The sequence below is a fragment of the Petromyzon marinus genome, unplaced genomic scaffold, assembly GCF_048934315.1.
Source record: "Petromyzon marinus isolate PM22_M1 ecotype Great Lakes invasive population unplaced genomic scaffold, UKy_Petmar_22M1.pri1.0 PM_G_Scaffold_14, whole genome shotgun sequence".
Taxonomy (NCBI): Eukaryota; Metazoa; Chordata; class Hyperoartia; order Petromyzontiformes; family Petromyzontidae; genus Petromyzon; species Petromyzon marinus.
The window spans coordinates 3044974-3063364 of NW_027422695.1; positions in this window are offsets into that span (position 1 = coordinate 3044974).

Sequence of the window (18391 nt, forward strand, 5' to 3'; positions counted from 1 at the left end):
CTCCCTAAAACCTTCTGCTGCAAGACCCCCTAGATTCTATAGTCTTCCCAAGATTCATAAATAAGGCACCCCACTTCGACCCATCGTATCCATGATCAACTCCCCTACCTATAGACTAGCCCGTTTTCTGTCAGATACCTTGCTGCCTTTCACTGGCAAGACCGCCTCAGCAGTACTTAACTCAGCCCAATTGGTCTCTATGGTCAAAGACGTTGTACTGTCCCCTGACGATATCCTTGTCAGCTTCGATGTGGTCTCTTTGTTCACCAAGGTCCCAGTACCTGATACCATTGAAATAATTGAAAATTTGGTCCAACATGGACTAGACCCCGACACACCTGCACTGGTTAGGCACTGCCTCAACAATACCTACTTTACTTGGAATGGCTCCTTCTACAAACAAAATGAGGGTACCCCCATGGGATCCCCCTTATCACCAGTGATAGCCAATATTTTCATGGAGAAATTTGAATCAGACGCCATCCAGACTTCCACCCTCAGACCCTTCCTGTGGAAGAGATATGTGGATGACACTTTCGTCATTTGGCCACATGGCCTCCCAGCTCTGAACCTTTTCCTACACCACATCAATTCGAGACATCCCGCCATCAAATTCACCATGGAAGTGGAGAAAGATGGCAAGCTACCATTCTTAGATGTTCTGTTTGAGAGGAGACCTGATGGCTCATTGGGGCATTCTGTCTACAGGAAACCCACCCACACAGATTCCTACTTGAAACCTGATTCCCACCACCACCCAGCCCAAAAGAATTCTCTCATCAAAACTTTATACCATAGGGCTCATTACATTTCAGACCAACACCACCTGACCAGTGAATTAAAACATGTACACCTGGCCATCAAAAGGAATGGTTACTCTGACCGTACCATCCACCAAGCTGTCTCTCCCTCCATACAGAAACAACCACTTGATACTCCGGTCAAAACCATCACACTTCCATATATAGCAGGCGTTACTAAAAAGATTTCCAAAATTCTAAACAAACACAAGATCCAGGTCCGGTTCAATACAGTACACAAAATTCGTGATCTGATCCCATCCGTGAAGGATGTCATTCCTGATTTACAGTACCCCGGGGTTTACAAATTGAGTTGTACCTGCGGTGATTGCTATATTGTTGAGACAAAGCGACATGTCTCTGACCGAATTCGCGAGCACAAATCAGATTTGAAACACGGCAAAACGAATTCTTCTGCCGTGGCTGATCACTGTTACAACGCTGTGGGGGATCACAATATAATTTTCTCCGATACCAAGGTTCTTTGCAAACCCACGGGCTTTTATCAGAGATTTGTTCATGAAGCAATTCAGATCTACAAACACAGACACAATTTCAACCGAGAGGATGGTTTCAAATTAAGCAACCATTGGAAAGATGTTCTAAACCGAACTAAACATTAAACTAATTTCAATGGTACAGTATATTTTTCAAGTAGTGGTACCCCAAACTTTTGCAGCTCTTATAAATACCCTTTTTACACCATCAATAGGTAAAGTCCCCCTCCCCCCCTTCCCCCCTGCGCCAAACGGCACGTACACCACCTCTTTCCTATGCTCTGACTTTAACATAGCTATTTCTGTGACCAGTTACAAGCTAATCACTCAGCTATTTCAATGCTAAATTCTATGCTAATTCCTTTGTCAAGGGGTACCTCTGCGGATGTGTATACTTTAACTTAGCTATTTTAATGAGACATTTCAATGCTAAATTATATGCTAATTCCTTTGTCAAGGCGCTTTGTGTTTTTCTTCTCACACAGCTTAAAGGTCGTGATCTAAGCGTGGCTTCTTCCACTCCAGCGCTGTCCTCCAGACAGTCTCGTCCCTTCACCTGATGAAGGCCGCTTGTGTTGTGGCCGAAACATCGTGATTTTTTGTTATTTATTTTCACCTACGTGACTTTACCCAATAGAACCAAAGAGTATGGATCCTAGCAGTCACAAAAGCTTTAAATCTAAAATTGATTTGTTTCGGCTTTTTTCTTTCTTGCAAGCATCAACTTTTTCCAGGGTGTTTCAGTGAAATAGAAGGGAATGCGAAGTTAACCAAAGACAAGAATTCAAGTCCCGGGCGAAGCTGGGTAGTGAAGCTCGTTTCTAATAAACCCCAATGATCCTTCTTCTTTGGTTCTTTCGGTAAAGTCACGTAGAATGAGAATAAAATAATAAATTGATAAAATAAAATAACACAATAATATTCTCACGACGTTTCGGCCACAACACAAGCGGCCTTCATCAGGTGAAGGGAGCGAGACTGTCTGGTAGGACAGCGCTGGAGTGAGAGAGCCACGTTCAGATCACGGCTTTTAAGCTGTGTGGATTTCCTTCCCGATCCCCCGGTCTCTCCTCTACATGTAGAGAATGAACACCGCCAAGCGTCTAGAGTGAACACCGCCAAGCATCTAGAGTGAACACCGCCACGCGTCTAGAGTGAACACCGCCATGCGTCTAGAGTGAACACCACCACGTGTCTAGAGTGAACACCGCCACGTGTCTAGAGTGAACACCACCAAGCGTCTAGAGTGAACACCACGTGTCTAGAGTGAACACCGCCACGCGTCTAGAGTGAACACCACCATGCTGTTGACAAGCCCCACCTTACACCATTGGAAACCTCATTTGCCAGTAACAAAATGATAATTGTTTTTTTACCCTTTTATCTGGCAACAAAACTGACACCTTTTTTACAAGGAGTCATGTTTACATTGACCACAATACCTGCGGTCAGAACGTAAACAAAAGACAACAACTCTGATAATGTATGTGGCACTGTCCTTGAAATTGATTGGTCCACACCCGAGACGGCTTTCTTTAGAGCCTCGTCTCGGGGGTGGACCAATCAATTTCAAGGACAGTGCCACATACATTATCAGAGTTGTTGTTTTGTGTTTGCGTTCCGACCGCAGGTATTGTAGTCAATGTAAACATGACTCCTTGTAAAAAAGGTGTCAGTTTTGTTGTCAGATAAAAGGGTAAAAAAACAATTATCAAGTCCCACCTTGTTGTTATTGTTGTTGTGGGCAGGTCGCTTCTGATAACAAGAGCGGTATAGCAGCTCAAGCGGGCTTGGCCTGGTGAAAAAAATAAAAACTGCGTGAATATTTACAATAAAACAAAGTTACAAAGTGGCGAGCCGGGTGAAGACAAATTAAACTTAAGCGAGATAATTAAAGTAAACGCAATCAGGCGAGGGCAGGAGGCAAGGCCCCGCGTGGCTAGGCCCCGCGTTGTAAAGTTCCAACCTGGACATCGATTCCCATGCTCGCTGCTACTCAACTGACATCCCTACGAGAGAGAGCGAGGCTCTACCTTGGTAAACAACAACCATCACCACAACCGCCACCACAACAACCACAATCGCAATGAGAAGTTCTCACCTCGGATTTCAGTGCAGTGTTGCCTCGTGACGTCACGCGGCAGCAGGTGACATGACGTCACATCCGGGGAACGATACACGCTCCTCCCACAATGAGCGGCTCCGTAACTAAAATAGTGAATAAATTATATTAATGTTACTTGTCCCATGTGTCGTGGGCAATGAACTCGTCGGCTTTAACGAATAAATAATGTTAATGAGTTCCCGTCACTGGGCGTAGCTTTGCCCAAATAAGGATTGGCACTGGAACGCAATCGGCAGTGACACAGGCGGAGGTGACGTCACGTTCCAGAGCGCGGTGTAATACCTTGGTGACATGACGTCACTAGCGAGGTACACCTCCCCCTGGCGTTTCACGCCGATGAAGTAATGCTGAGTAGTGACGTCACAGAGCGGGATTGGAGTTTAAGTTGATTTAGATTCATTTTCCATTGCTCCCTCCCTTTGGTGTGTGAGCTCAGCTACAGCAACAACGTGGACATTATTGTGTGTACACTGTGCGTGTGTACACTGTGTGTATATACTGTGTGTGTGTGTACACTGTGTGTGTGTACACTGTGTGTGTGTACACTGTGTGTGCACAGTGTGTACACTGTGTGTGTGTGTACACTGTGTGTGTACACAAGGTGTGTGTGTGTGTACATAATGTGTGTGTGTACACAATGTGTGTGTACACTGTGTGTGTACACAATGCGTGTGTGTGTACACTGTGTGTGTACACTCTGTGTGTGTTTACACTGTGTTTACACTGTGTGTTTACTCTGTGTGTGTTTACACTGTGTGTGTACACTCTGTGTGTTTACACTGTGTGTGTGTGTACTCTGTGTGTGTTTATACTGTGTGTGTTTACACTGTGTGTTTACACTGTGTGTGTGTACACTGTGTGTGTACATTGTGTGTGTACACTACGTGTGTACACTCTATGTGTGTTTACACTGTGTGTGTGTGTGTGTACACTGTGTACAGTGTGTGTGTACACTGTGTGTGTACACTGTGTCTGTGTACACTATGTGTGTGTGTACACTGTGTGTGTACACTGTGTCTGTGTACACTGTGTGTGTTTACACTGTGTGTTTACTCTGTGTGTGTTTACACTGTGTGTGTACACTCTGTGTGTTTACACTGTGTGTGTGTGTACTCTGTGTGTGTTTATACTGTGTGTGTTTACACTGTGTGTGTACACTGTGTGTTTACACTGTGTGTGTGTACACTGTGTGTGTACACTGTGTGTGTACACTACGTGTGTACACTCTATGTGTGTTTACACTGTGTGTGTGTACACTGTGTACAGTGTGTGTGTACACTGTGTGTGTACACTGTGTCTGTGTACACTATGTGTGTGTGTACACTGTGTGTGTGTACACTGTGTCTGTGTACACTGTGTGTGTTTACACTGTGTGTGTACACTATGCGTGTGTGTACACTGTGTGTGTACACTGTGTGTATGTGTGTACACTGTGTGTGTACACTCTGTGTGTGTACAATCTGTGTGTGTGTACACTGTGTGTGTGTTTACACTGTGTGTGTTTACACTGTGTCTGTGTGACACAACATCTACCATCAGCAGTGGATGGGTGTAGCGAGGTGCAATGCCCCCCCCATCTCTGTGATTAAAACACACAAACACCACTAGCCTATAATAATAAAGTGACCAAAAAGGACAATGAGTACGTTTGACCTATTCTTAGTTCTTTCGGTAAAGTCACGTTGAAGGGAAACAATAAAATAAGAAAATATATATAAAACAATAAAAATTCTCACGACGTTTCGACCATAACACAAACGGTCGTCTTCAGGTGTTATGGTCGAAACGTCGTGAGAATTTTTATTGTTATATATTATTATTTTATTGTTTCCCTTCAACGTGACTTTACCGAAAGAACTAAGAATATGAATTACTGCAGTCACGAAAGCTTTAAATCTAAATTTTACGTTTGACCTGTCAACTGATATAAATTCCACATTTATATGGCGTAGCCCAGTCTCTCCATTGGATGACTCCTGTCAACCTCACACAGAGTAGTACTCAATTTATTGAGTTCTGATGCCCAAACTGTATTTTGAAATTGCAACCTTTAAAACTGCGAGACAAACGTTTTAACCACATCACTTTCCAGCCAGATATCTCTGCCCAAGTTGGAGCACTCTACCAATGAATCCAGTCATCTGAAATTAATGTTATTGTAACATGCATTCGGAATTCCTTTGGTCGCCCAAATGAGCCTCCGCACCTTGGCATGGATAGCGAGTCCTGCACTCACGTCAGAAGCAATAACGTCCAGCTATTTTATTTCAGCATGGCAGATTTTAAGCCATGTTGACTTGGGATAAACCTCCCCAGGTACTTGGTCCGATTGAAACTGTAAAAATAAAATTGTACCCTTAGGGGTTAGCCTGAATTGAACCAATGAGATCGGATCCAAGCGTAATGCATCAAAGCAGCACTCCCATCTCACCGGATTTGTACAAAATATCTGTGCTATTCACCATACTACTTTACAGTAATATACTACTATACTTTAGCTGGAATGTAGCATGTTTATGGTAGAGTGGTTTATTTGTATATTTTGATTGAAAATCCGAAGTGTCTACAGTCATAAGACTCCGTCATTCTTCAAGCTGCATACCAATGTTGAACAAACATTTACATTGCTAAAGGTCATTTGCAGATGATACATTATTAATGTTTGAGACAGAGGGACATGCCAATGCACGTGAATGTTTTTCAATAAAACATATCAAAACTATACAGTTGCAATGATATTAAAATTAAATCCAAGCAACATTACCATTTTCCCTGCTCCTTGAGTTTGTGCTCAATACTTTACCGTGTACAGGGCCATGGCGGTGTGGGGGCCGACGTCCACCCCACCGCCCTCGCTGGGCAGGTGGGGCGCGACGTCCGCCCCTTCCGCCGCCTCCTCCACCGCGTCGGTCGGCTCCCGCCGGGCCCCCGCCGACCGAGCGATCGGGGCCCCCCGCGCTAGCGCCCTCTTCGAGGGACAGACTCGTGCTGCTGGCTCACGGCCGCACGGAGTAAACCCACGCACCCCCGCGCGCACCGCGGCTATCGCTAACGCAGCAGACAGCGGCACGCTAGCGCCTACACCGGCGAGCGATTACCTCAAACGAGCATCCGCGCGCACCGCAGCCGTCGTTAACACGGGGCCCGAACGGTCTCGCACCTGCGGGCGATTATCTCAACGCGCGTCCGTGCACGCCGCGCGCCCACTACGGCTGACGCTGACGCAGCACGCGACGGCCCACTCGCGTCCACGCCGACGGGCGATGATCTCAACGCGCGAGCTCCGGCCGCGGCTCCGCCCTCGCTCTCGCCGCGCATCCGCCCACGGAGCCACTCCGCACGGGAATCACACGCGCACCACACCGATGCTCTCTGCTAACTTTTATTCGTGGCGCAAACCCTGCACCGCCCGGAGGGAATATTCTACGAGCCGACCCTAGGCCTACCGCTACCCAAGTCCGCAAATGCTCGCAGGCCCCGTCACGTACCTCGCGGCCGTGCTCACGGCGTCGCGCGGACGCCGTGAGTGTCGGAGGGACGAAGACGAAAGGGAACTTTGCCTATTGCCGCCTCGTAGCGGCGCTCGCCGGCGTCGCACGGATGCCGCGAGCGGCTCGAGAAGGCGGGGAGCGTCGCGCGCGACTCGTCGCTGCCGACCCGGTGAAACTTCGCGCGCCCAAACAATTTGAAGCCAACTCAGGGGCGCCGCAATGTGACTCGCTCCGCGAGGGTCGGCCATTTTTCTGGCGCCGGGAAACCGCGGGACTTTCATCCTAGAGACCCTTCGGATGAAAACCCATCGTGGCGGGCAATCCCCCGCCAGGACGCTACGTGCGCGCGCTGCAGGTGCGTGCTCGGTGTGGGGGGGCACGGGGGAGTCGAGGCGATGGCAGAGTTGCTCCGAGACCGTGGCACCACAACGGATCGGGAATTGCGTTGAAATCCGGCTCGCGCAAAAGCACAAAAGGGGCGACCCAACGGGGCCCCGAAATCAAATCGATTCGCCGAGTCGACAAATGTGCACATTGCCCCGGGGATGGCAACTGACAGTCGAGTACGGAAAATCGTGATGTGCACCGATTCTGTTTATGTGCGACACAACTTCACGCCACATGGTCCCACGGGGAAAGAGGGTGGCATAAGTAAATACAAAAACGAACCAGTAAACCATTGGTGATTGATCAAAGCTATTAAGGCGATGATCCAGGAAAATTATATTATGATGCTGTGGGAAAAGGTAATAAGTTACTCTAAAGTGCCTGGCCATGGGAACGTTGGTAATGATCAGGAAAATGCCCTAACAAAACAGGGAAGTCTGAAATATGTTGGCGTGTAAATTAGCATGTCAAATTAAATCCACAAAGGAGGGAAAGAAGGATCCCAAGCATGCGACACTCATAACCAGAAGTGTCAGAGACTCGGCCGAGAGAGTGGAGAGAGAGGAAGAGGCTTTTCAGGACTTTATTTCCACTAAAAAAGTAACAAAAAAACATTACAGGAAAAAAACACCTAAATTGAAAATCAATAAAACATCAAACTCTTAACAGCGGTATGCGCATGAAATACAAATGGCACCGGGATAGAGGCTGTGGAAACGAGGCGGTGCACGGACATCTCCGTGTGCAGCAAAGTTGTTCAAGGGTTTTTCAATTTTATAAAGAATCAAATGTTTTGACATCAGAATGCGATGTGAACAAAATATTTTTCTCCCCTACATTTTCACAACGAAATGGCGTTGACATGTCAAACACCTGAATTCGTTTTTTTTAAAGGATTCTGTTGTCGTAGTTACGTATGCAGTCTGCAAGTTTTTTATGTGGGCACGTGCAAATATTGTCTGGGTACATGAAAATATTTCTTTGAAAATGTGTCCTAGACACTATATTTGGAAGTTAATAAAAGTAGAATTGAAACATTAGCACAATGTAGATTTGTATATTGTAGGGTAGAAATATATTTATCATAGCGATGATCAAATATTGGTTTAATACAATTTATATTTTTACTTAGAATACTTTAGCCATGCAATAGACTAAATATAATGCTCGTGTTTTTAAAGAAAATAATATATTTACCAGGATTAAAGTTGTGCGAAATATGTTATAAAATCTGAGGCTTGGAGAATTGCATGCTGGGAATTAAATTGAGACAGAAAGGGGTTAATGCATGGCTTGCAGAGCAGTCGCACGTTACAGAGATCATTGACAAAACAGAATGCGATGTGAACAATATATATTTTTCTCCGCTACATTTTCAAAACGAAATGGCGTCGACATGTCAAACACCTGAATTCGTTTTTTTCTTCAAGGATTCTGTTGTCGGTTTTAATTAAAGTGCAATGACAGGGTGACACCTGCTGACATCACAGAGTGACACCTGCTGACATCACAGGGTGACACCTGCTGACAGGGTGACACCTGCTGACATCACAGGGTGACACCTGCTGACATCACAGGGTGACACCTGCTGACATCACAGGGTGACACCTGCTGACATCACAGGGTGACACCTGCTGACATCACAGGGTGACACCTGCTGACATCACAGGGTGACACCTGCTGACATGACAGGGTGACACCTGCTGACATGACAGGGTGACACCTGCAGCCCCCAAACAGGCTGTGGGCGGCCTTGCCGGTGGCCGTGCACTCCGGCTGCAGTAGGTCTGGCACCGCCGGCTCCGTCTCCTCCTCGTCTTCCGCCGCCGCCGCCGTGGCGGCGGCCGCCCGTTCCGGGATGGCCCAGTCCACCTTGATGGTCCGGCCCCACGGCCGGAAGTCGATTCGAAGGAGCTTCTTCCGGGCCATGGCGGCCGCGCGATGGCTCCCGTACTCGATGAACGCGTAGCCTCGGTTGAGGGTTTTGTCCCAGCAACAGACGCTCATCTTGACGTCCGCCAGGCCCTCCGTGGCACCGCTCATCGCCATCATCACCTCCGCTCGCTTCTTGTCTTTTGGCAGCCCCCCAATGAAGAGGCGGCGATTGTCCACGCTGATGCAGACTGCAATGCGGCGTCCGGGACGGATCTCTACCTTGTCGAGTTTCTTGACGGCATCCGTGGCTTGGGCGAGCGTCGCGTAGGTAGCAAACGCGTAGCCGCGGTTCTCTCCGCTATAATCCATCATGAGGTGGAGCTGGTAGAGCTTCCCCACCGTCTCCAGCACGGGCACCAGCTCATCCTCGTAGAGGTCGCGCGGGATCCTCCCCAGAAACACCTCGCAGCCACGGGCGGGAGGGGGCCCCCGCCAGTCGGGCGGCGGTCCGAACCTCCTCTGTCTGTTCTCCCGGACGATGTTGTACCCCGTGCGCAACATGAGGTCCAGTAGGACTTTCTTCATGCAGGCCATGCCGAGCACCGGTGGTTTGGCTACTACGGTGGTGCTGGGGCAGCGGCTTGGGGCCCGGTGGAGCCCTTGGCGCTCTGCGCGGTCGCCTCGTGCCGACAAAGCCACGGGGGGAATCAACCCCTGAAGAGCCAAATCCCCGGCAGGAACTCGCTCGGGCCCGAACCTACAGGGGATAGGAAGAGAGGGAGAGAGTGGAGACAGAGATTGATGGAGAGAGAGAGAGAGGCGTTTAAGCAGAGCTATCTATATAAACTCATAATAAAGGTTTTTGGGTTAGATCGTGTTATTTATAAATGTGTCGTAACCCTCCACCACCCGACATGGCCAATCAGCAAAAAAAAGTGTCACGTTGACAAAAGACAAATAATTCACATTAAAACCATCTTTTTGGTTTAGATATGTGGATGACACTTTGGTTGTCTGGCCACATGGTAAAGATACGCTTAATGATTTTCTAAGTCATCTCAATGCACAAAACCCGGCCATCCAGTTCACCATGGCAATGGAGGTGAATAACACACTCCCATTCCTAGATATTTTGCTTGGACATGGCCTAAACGGTAAAATAACACACAGCGTTGACAGAAAGCAAACGCACACTGATGCCTATCTGAATGCAGATTCACATCATCATCCAGCTCAGAAATCCTCTCTTATCAAGACGCTCATACATCGGGCTAAAACAGCGTCAGATGGTGAGAGTCTAGTGAGAGAGATCAAACATGTTAAAGACGCACTACGACAGAATGGCTACAATAATGCTCAAATCAACAGAGCACTGAATGCCAAATCACGATCGCAAAGCAATACTGCTGAAAGCGATCAGATTGTTAAAACAATAAAAATTCCATATATCTCAGGAGTAACTGACAAATTAGCCCGTGTTTTGCAAAAGCAAAACATTACAGTAAGATTTGGTACAGTACACAAAATTCAAAAACTAGTATCTTGCACTAAAGACGCATTACCTAAATTATCAACAGAAGGTGTATATCGGATTGTTTATGTAGCAGATGCTATATTGGACAGACGGGACGTAACATCAGCGTAAGACTAAAAGAACATCAGAAAAATATTAAATTATCTCAAACACAACTGTCGGCAGTGGCAGAACATGCTTGTCAACAAGGACACTCAATTCATTTTGATGACGTTGAAGTGTTGTGTAAAACTAATTATTACTGGCAAAGACTAATTAGAGAATCCATTGAAATTGAGAGGAATAAAAATAACTTTAATCGCTCTAACAGCTACAGGCTTAGTGCGGCCTGGAAGCGTATTATTAAATAATACATATTACAATTCCTTATAGGGGAAACACATACTAATTAACGGATTACTAACATAGCATATAATCACTAACACATTACAACTAATTACTAATCTACAACTCATTACTAATCGTAACCATTGACTGATTACTATTCGATTATATAATTACAATACCCCCCCCCCTCCGCCTCAAATCACTGCACCTGATATGAGTTAAATGATGACGTCACCCTGCTGCTGCTCTATTTAAGACCGGGAGCAAGTGGAGAGGGCTTTACCATTCTGGCGAATTGCCCGATGATGCTGGATGTAATTACCAGCGAAACGTCACACTACTCAAACTGTAAATGTTGTGGATTCACTCTTTAACACACCGGTGGGCTAAAGTAGTGAACTATTTGTCTTTTGTCAACGTGACACTTTTTTTGCTGATTGGCCGTGTCGGGTGGTGGAGGGTTACGACACATTTATAAATAACGCGATCTAACCCAAAAACCTTTATTATGAATAATATTGGTCGCGAAAGCCTACGTGTTAAACTTTATAAACTCGAAAAATCACAATGAACTTAAAGAGAAACCCAAAAAACTGTGTCCTGACTTTTGGACCGCCTTGTATAATAATCATTACCTCTCACCCCCTGTACACCCCCCACCTCGCAGTGCCCCTCCTCACTCATCCACTCACTCACCGAGTCGCTCACACATTCACCCAACCATTTACTCACCCACTCACTCAGACACTCACCCAATCACTCACCTGCTGGCTCACCCACTCACTCACCCACTCACTCAGCCACTCACCCACCCACACACTCACCCAACCACTCATACACTCACTCGTCCAGTCGCTCACATACTCATCTACACACTCACCCACCCACACACTCACCCAGTCGCACACACACTCACACACCCACTCACTCACCCAGTTGCTCACCCAGTTGCTCACTCACTCACACAGTAACCCACCCACTCATCCACCCACACACTCACCTAGTCGCTCACCCAGTCGCTCACACACTCACCTCACACACTCACTCACTCACCCACTCACCCACACACTCACTCACCCAGTCGCTCACACACTCACCACCCACTCACCCACCCACTCACCCAGTCGCCCACACACTCACCTCACACACTCACTCACCCAGTTGCTCACCCAGTTGCTCACTCACTCACACAGTCACCCACCCACTCATCCACCCACACACTCACCTAGTCGCTCACCCAGTCGCTCACACACTCACCTCACACACTCACTCACTCACCCACTCACCCACACACTCACTCACCCAGTCGCTCACACACTCACCACCCACTCACCCAACCACTCACCCAGTTGCCCACACGCTCACCCACTCACTCACCCACTCACTCACCTGCTCGCTCACCCAGCCACTCACCCAGCTACTCACTCACAACAATCGCCACTAATTGGCGGTGACGTCACCACCACGCTTGTGCCAGGGTCACGTGGTTAGTGGTAATCAATTGAAGGTGGAGGGGTTAATTAATTGAAGGTGGAGAGGGGCTTAATTAATTACTGCTAACCACGTGAGCTTGGCACATGCGTCGTGGTGACGTCACCGCCAATTAGTGGCGATTGTTGTGAGTGGCTGGGTGTGTGGGCGACTGGGTGAGTGGATGTGTGTGGGCGGGTGAGTGGGTGGGTGAGTGGGTAACCCCTCCACCTTCAATTAAGTAAATGAAGGTGGAGGGGTTACCAGCCCCTCCACCTTCAATTAATTAGCCGCTATGGTGGTCGCAAATGCCCTGAGAGAAGAGGCCGATTGGAATTGGCCCTCCACCCCACAGCACTGTCCACGACAACGTTGCCCGTCCGGCACCACGTGGAGGTAGGGAGTTGTTTTTGTCAGCAACAACAACCGCCATTCGCCACTAAGTGGCGGTGACGTCACCACGACGCTTGTGCCAGGCTAGGTGCACCTTGAGGCCACGTGAAGTGTCACACGCGCACACACACATGCACACACGCACACACGCGCACACACACACAGATCGCTCTCCTTCCTACTTGTCAACTTCCAAGTTAAATTTTTATTTAAAGCTTTCGTGACTGCAGTAATTCATATTCTTAGCTCTTTCGGTAAAGTCACGTTGAAGGGAAACAATAAAATAATAAAAAATATATAAAACAATAAAAATTCTCACGACGTTTCGACCATAACACAAACGGTCATCATCAGGTGTGTGTGTGTACAGGTGTGTGTGTGTACAGGTGTGTGTGTGTGTGTGTACAGGTGTGTGTGTGTACAGGTGTGTGTGTGTGTACAGGTGTGTGTGTGTACTGGTGTGTGTGTGTGTACAGGTGTGTGTGTACTGGTGTGTGTGTGTACAGGTGTGTGTGTGTGTACTGGTGTGTGTGTGTACTGGTGTGTGTACTGGTGTGTGTGTGTACTGGTGTGTGTGTGTGCGCAGGCGTGTGTGTGTACTGGTGTGTGTGTGAACTGGTGTGTGTGTGTGTGTACTGGTGTGTGTGTGTACTGGTGTGTGTGTACTGGTGTGTGTGTGTACTGGTGTGTGTGTACTGGTGTGTGTGTACTGGTGTGTGTGTACTGGTGTGTGTGTGTGCAGGCGTGTGTGTGTGTGTACTGGTGTGTTTGTGTGTGTGCAGGCGTGTGTGTGGGGAGCGATAGTGTAGTGGTTAGCGCTACGCTGCTCCTGCTCACGGCCAACACCAGTGACGATTATCTGAACCGGTCCCGGGCCTCCCCTAGGTCGACTCAGCCTCAAATGAGTACCTGGTGCGGTGTGTAAACATCGCCACTAGGGAGACAAAGGCGGTCGGGCGTGGTGCTGGCCACCCACCCCCTCGTGTACCGTTCCGGCCTTCAAACCGACACACCTGATGACGACCGTTTGTGTTATGGTCGAAACGTCGTGAGAATTTTTATTGTTTTATATATATTTTATTATTTTATTGTTTCCCTTCTACGTGACTTTACCGAAAGAACCAAGAATAAACATCAGCTCTATGTTTTCAAGTAAATACATTTTGGGTAGTGAATACATTATAGTCTAAATAAGCTACACATGACGAATTGTAGGCAATTATAGTTATAATCAAAGACATTTTTAAACAATCACGTGGTCCCTGTAGTCGCCGTTAGAGACACAAAATCTGCTTGAAAACAGTTCATCAACATATATGAATACATTGATTCGAATAAGCAGAGTTAATTTCCTATTTATGGCATGTCAGCTATGTGTCAGTTTTCGATATCAACATCACCTTATAAAAGAATAACATTTAAAATATAAGCGCACAACTTTATCCTTGATGAACGCTGCACTTTGTCGTCTTCCTGCAGGGGGCGCTGTAAACCTACACGCACCCCCTGCATGCGAACGACGGAGGCGCAGGGACAGACGTTCGATTACGTTGGAATCGATCTGCAGATGGCCAGCAGCTCCGTGTCGCCATATCTCGATCCCGCGATCCCCTACCAGGTGAAAGTCCGCATCGAACCGAACCCCCGGCAAGGCCGTCTACTTAACGAGGAGAGAAAATTCACGCGAAATGTCCTTTTCAACGAAGTCTTCCAGATGTAAAATGAACTTTTAATGAAGAAATAATGTAAACCAAAACACAACACAATTCAAAGATGTTTCATTTTAAAACTTCAAAACGGAGCATGGGGTACTTGCGTGAATGCGTCCTTCGTGTGCAAATGTTGTGACTTTCCTGGCCTGAAGGCCGTCAATGTGTTGGACCCTTATTGGTGCACAGCGTCTCAACAACAGCAGTGGGGTTTGCTTCAACCGATAGGTACGAACATCCAGACGTCAATCAGCAAGGAGCATTTCTAGTCCCAGTTAGACAAAATCTACGTCAACACGTAAGACAAAACTACAATTCGTGTTGTAGAGAATGTACCTCCTTCTATACGTGTAACTTTCAAGTGGTATGCCTTGTAACTGATGAATGATCCGAGCGTGCTCCCTATATCAAAGACGATGAGTTGCTGCAGAGGCAGATGCTTCGTGAAACACAAAAAATACCCTTTGACCTGTATCACAAGAACAACGGGTCTCACCCGAGTTATGGTTACTTCCAAACACACACACACACTTTGTCCTAACATCACTTAAGCTAGATTTGAACACTTAATCAATGTTTGACACTCATAGAAAAAATGTTACATGTACACGCACAATCAGACAAGTATTCATTCTTAATTATTGACAGGCATATTAACAAAATTTAATTACTGCAGTGAAATATCCTGCATCAGGTTACATCGTATTAACAAGAAGCTATTTTTAAAAATACGCACCGCCTGCTTAACAGTGTATGTACATAATCTTGGTTCTTTCGGTAAAGTCACGTAGAAGGGAAACAATAAAATAATAAAAATATAAAACAATAAAATTCTCACTGCAGTCGAAACGTCATGAGAATTCTATTGTTTTATATTTTTATTATTTTATTGTTTCCCTTCTACGTGACTTTACCAAAAGAACCAAGAATATGAATCCCTGCAGTCACGAAAGCTTTAAATCAACAGTGTATGTACACCGTACTATTGTTGCGTCATTCAAGACGAGTAGGTCGTTGCATGCAGGCGTCTGGGTCAAAATGTAGCAAATTCTAAACATTATCTACAAATAATAGATGAGGGCGCTTCGATGGCAACACAAGCAATCGTCATCAGGTGGGACAAGCACAGCAAGAAGACGAAACTGAAGTAGGCGCCTACTTCAGTTACGTCACGCTCAAGGGCGCGGTGGACGGGGGTGGGGTGAATACCTAGGTGACATGACGTCACTAGCGAGGCACACCTCCCCCCAGCGTTTCACGCCGATGACGTCATTCTGAGTGGTGACGTCACAGTGCGGGGATGGCGTTTAAGTTGATTTAGATTCATTTTCCATTGCTCCATCTCTTGAACAGAGACCCCTTGGGTGCGTGAGCTCAGCAACTACAACGTGGACATTACTGTGTATACACACTGTTTCTGTGTGTACACACTGTTTCTGTGTGTACACTGTGTGTGTGTGTATACAGACTATACTCTTTGGTTCTATTCGGTATTGACAGGCAATAAATCTAGAATTGTGTACAGAATTGTGTACAGACTATGTGTGTACACTGTGTATGTGCACACTGTGTGTGTGTACACACTGTGTGTGCGCCTGTCTCTGTGTGTGTGTCTGTGTGTGTGCGTGTGCCTGTGTCTGTGTGTGTGAGGGTGGCGTTTGTGCACAGACTGCCCTATATGACATCATAACAACAATCTGGACCACTGGACGGTTCCACAGGGGCATCTCACTCCTCAGTGTGCCAGGAAAGGTCCTGGCAAGGATTATTCAACATCGCCTTGCCAGGCACGCTGAGGAGAGGCTTGCAGAGCCCCAATGCGGTTTCAGGAAAGGGCGGTCCTGCACAGATGCCATATTTTCTGTCCGTCTGCTACAGCAGAGGTGTAGGGAATTCCAACAAGACCTACATCTCTGCTTTATTGACCTGGTCAAGGCCTATGATACCATCAGTAGGCCTGGGCTCTGGGTTTGTTCTTCGTGCTTTTGGAGTCCCTGACCCTCTGCTCACGATAATTAAGGACCTTCATGATGGTGAGCGGGCCCGGGTAAAACTACGTGGCCGGGAGTCAGAGCCATTCCCTGTACACCTTGGGGTGTGACAGGGATGCCCTCTAGCTCCCACATTATTTAACATCTATTTTGACCACGTAGTTCATGAAGCCTTCAATAGCTGTACCGGGGGAATCTCCATTTGGTACAGATATAATGGAGGCTGATTGATGCCCGGGTGCGGTCAAGTGATGGCTCCCTATTGCTCAACCACGTTATGTATGCTGATGATTTGGTAATAGCTGCTCATTCAGAGGAGGAGTTGGAGACGCTGCTGCTGAGACTTTACCATCAGCCCCACCAAAACTAAGCACCTGCCTGGATATTTTGTACCATCGGACACTCCACCCCCACAACTCCCATTCGGTGATGGGGCAGTTGTGGAGAGAGTGGAGAGTTTCCCATACCTGGGCAGTGTGCTTATGACAGGCTCCAGTTTAACAGCAGAGGTCTCACTCCGAATCAGTCGAGCGGCAATATCTTTTCATCGGTTGCGTAACGCTGTGTGGAAGCTACCTGGTTTGTCGCTCCGCACTAAGCTTCAGGTCTTCTCGGCCACGGTCATTCCCTCCCTTCTCTACGCTTGCGAAACGTGGACCCCCTTAATGAAGCATCTTCGCTGGTTGGAAACATTTAGGCTGGCCTGCCTACGATCCATCCTGGGTTTAACCAGGCTGGATTGTGTGAGGAGCTCAAAAATCCTTGAAAGATCTGGGCAAAGTCCCATCGGTGAGCTCCTCCGGCAGGCAAGGCAACGTTGGCTGGGTCATGTATCCCGCATGCCCAGCCACCGCATGCCGAAACAGCTTTTGTTCGGCCGGATCGAGGGGGCTAAACGGGCGCGGCACGGGCTAGAGAAGAGATGGAGTGATGTGGTACAGGAGGACGTGGAGTTGAGTGGACTTGCCGATGACTGGTACGAGCGGTGTCAAGATCGGCCTCTGTGCAGGAGGCTCGTGAAGGATGCTATTGGGCAGTTGGAGGCAGTCGCCCTCTAACAACAACGGAGGGCGGAGGAGCGATGCTCACAACAATGAGCGGAGCGCCGGGTGGCTAAAGCACAGCAGGTTGACACAGTAGGGGGCACAGGTGGTGCACCAGCCAGTCATCTCAGTCAGTCGACCCGTGGCACCTGGGTCTGCCCCGTGACCTCCTGCCCGCGGGCGTTCGACAGTTCACGTGGCCTCAAGGTGCACATGGTCTGGCACAAGCGTCGTGGTGACGTCACCGCCACTTAGTGGCGAATGGCGGTTGTTGTTGTTGTGTCTGTGTGTGTGTCTGTGTGTGTATCTGTGTGTGTATCTGTGTGTCTGTGTGTGGGGTGTTTGTGGCGTGTCTGTGTGTGTGTGGTGTGTCTGTGTGTGGTCTGTGGCGTGTATGTGTGTGTGTAGTGTGTGTATGTAGTCTGTGTAGTGCGTGTGGCGTGTCTGTGTGTGTGCAGTGTCTCTGTGTGTAGTGTGTGGCGTGTCTGTGTGTGGTGTGTGTGGCGTGTCTGTGTGTGTGGTGTGTAGTGTCTCTGTGTGTGTATCTGTGTTGTCTGTGTCTGTGTGTATCTGTGTGTGGTGTGTATGTCGTGTCTGTGTGTGTGTGGCGTGTCTGTGTGTGTGGTGTGTGTGTAGTGTCTCTGTGTGATGTGTGTCTCTGTCTGTGTGTGTAGTGTCTCTGTGTGTCTCTGTGTTTCTGTGTAACCGGTCCTGGGACTCACCGAGGTCTTCTCTGCAGGCTCCACCGC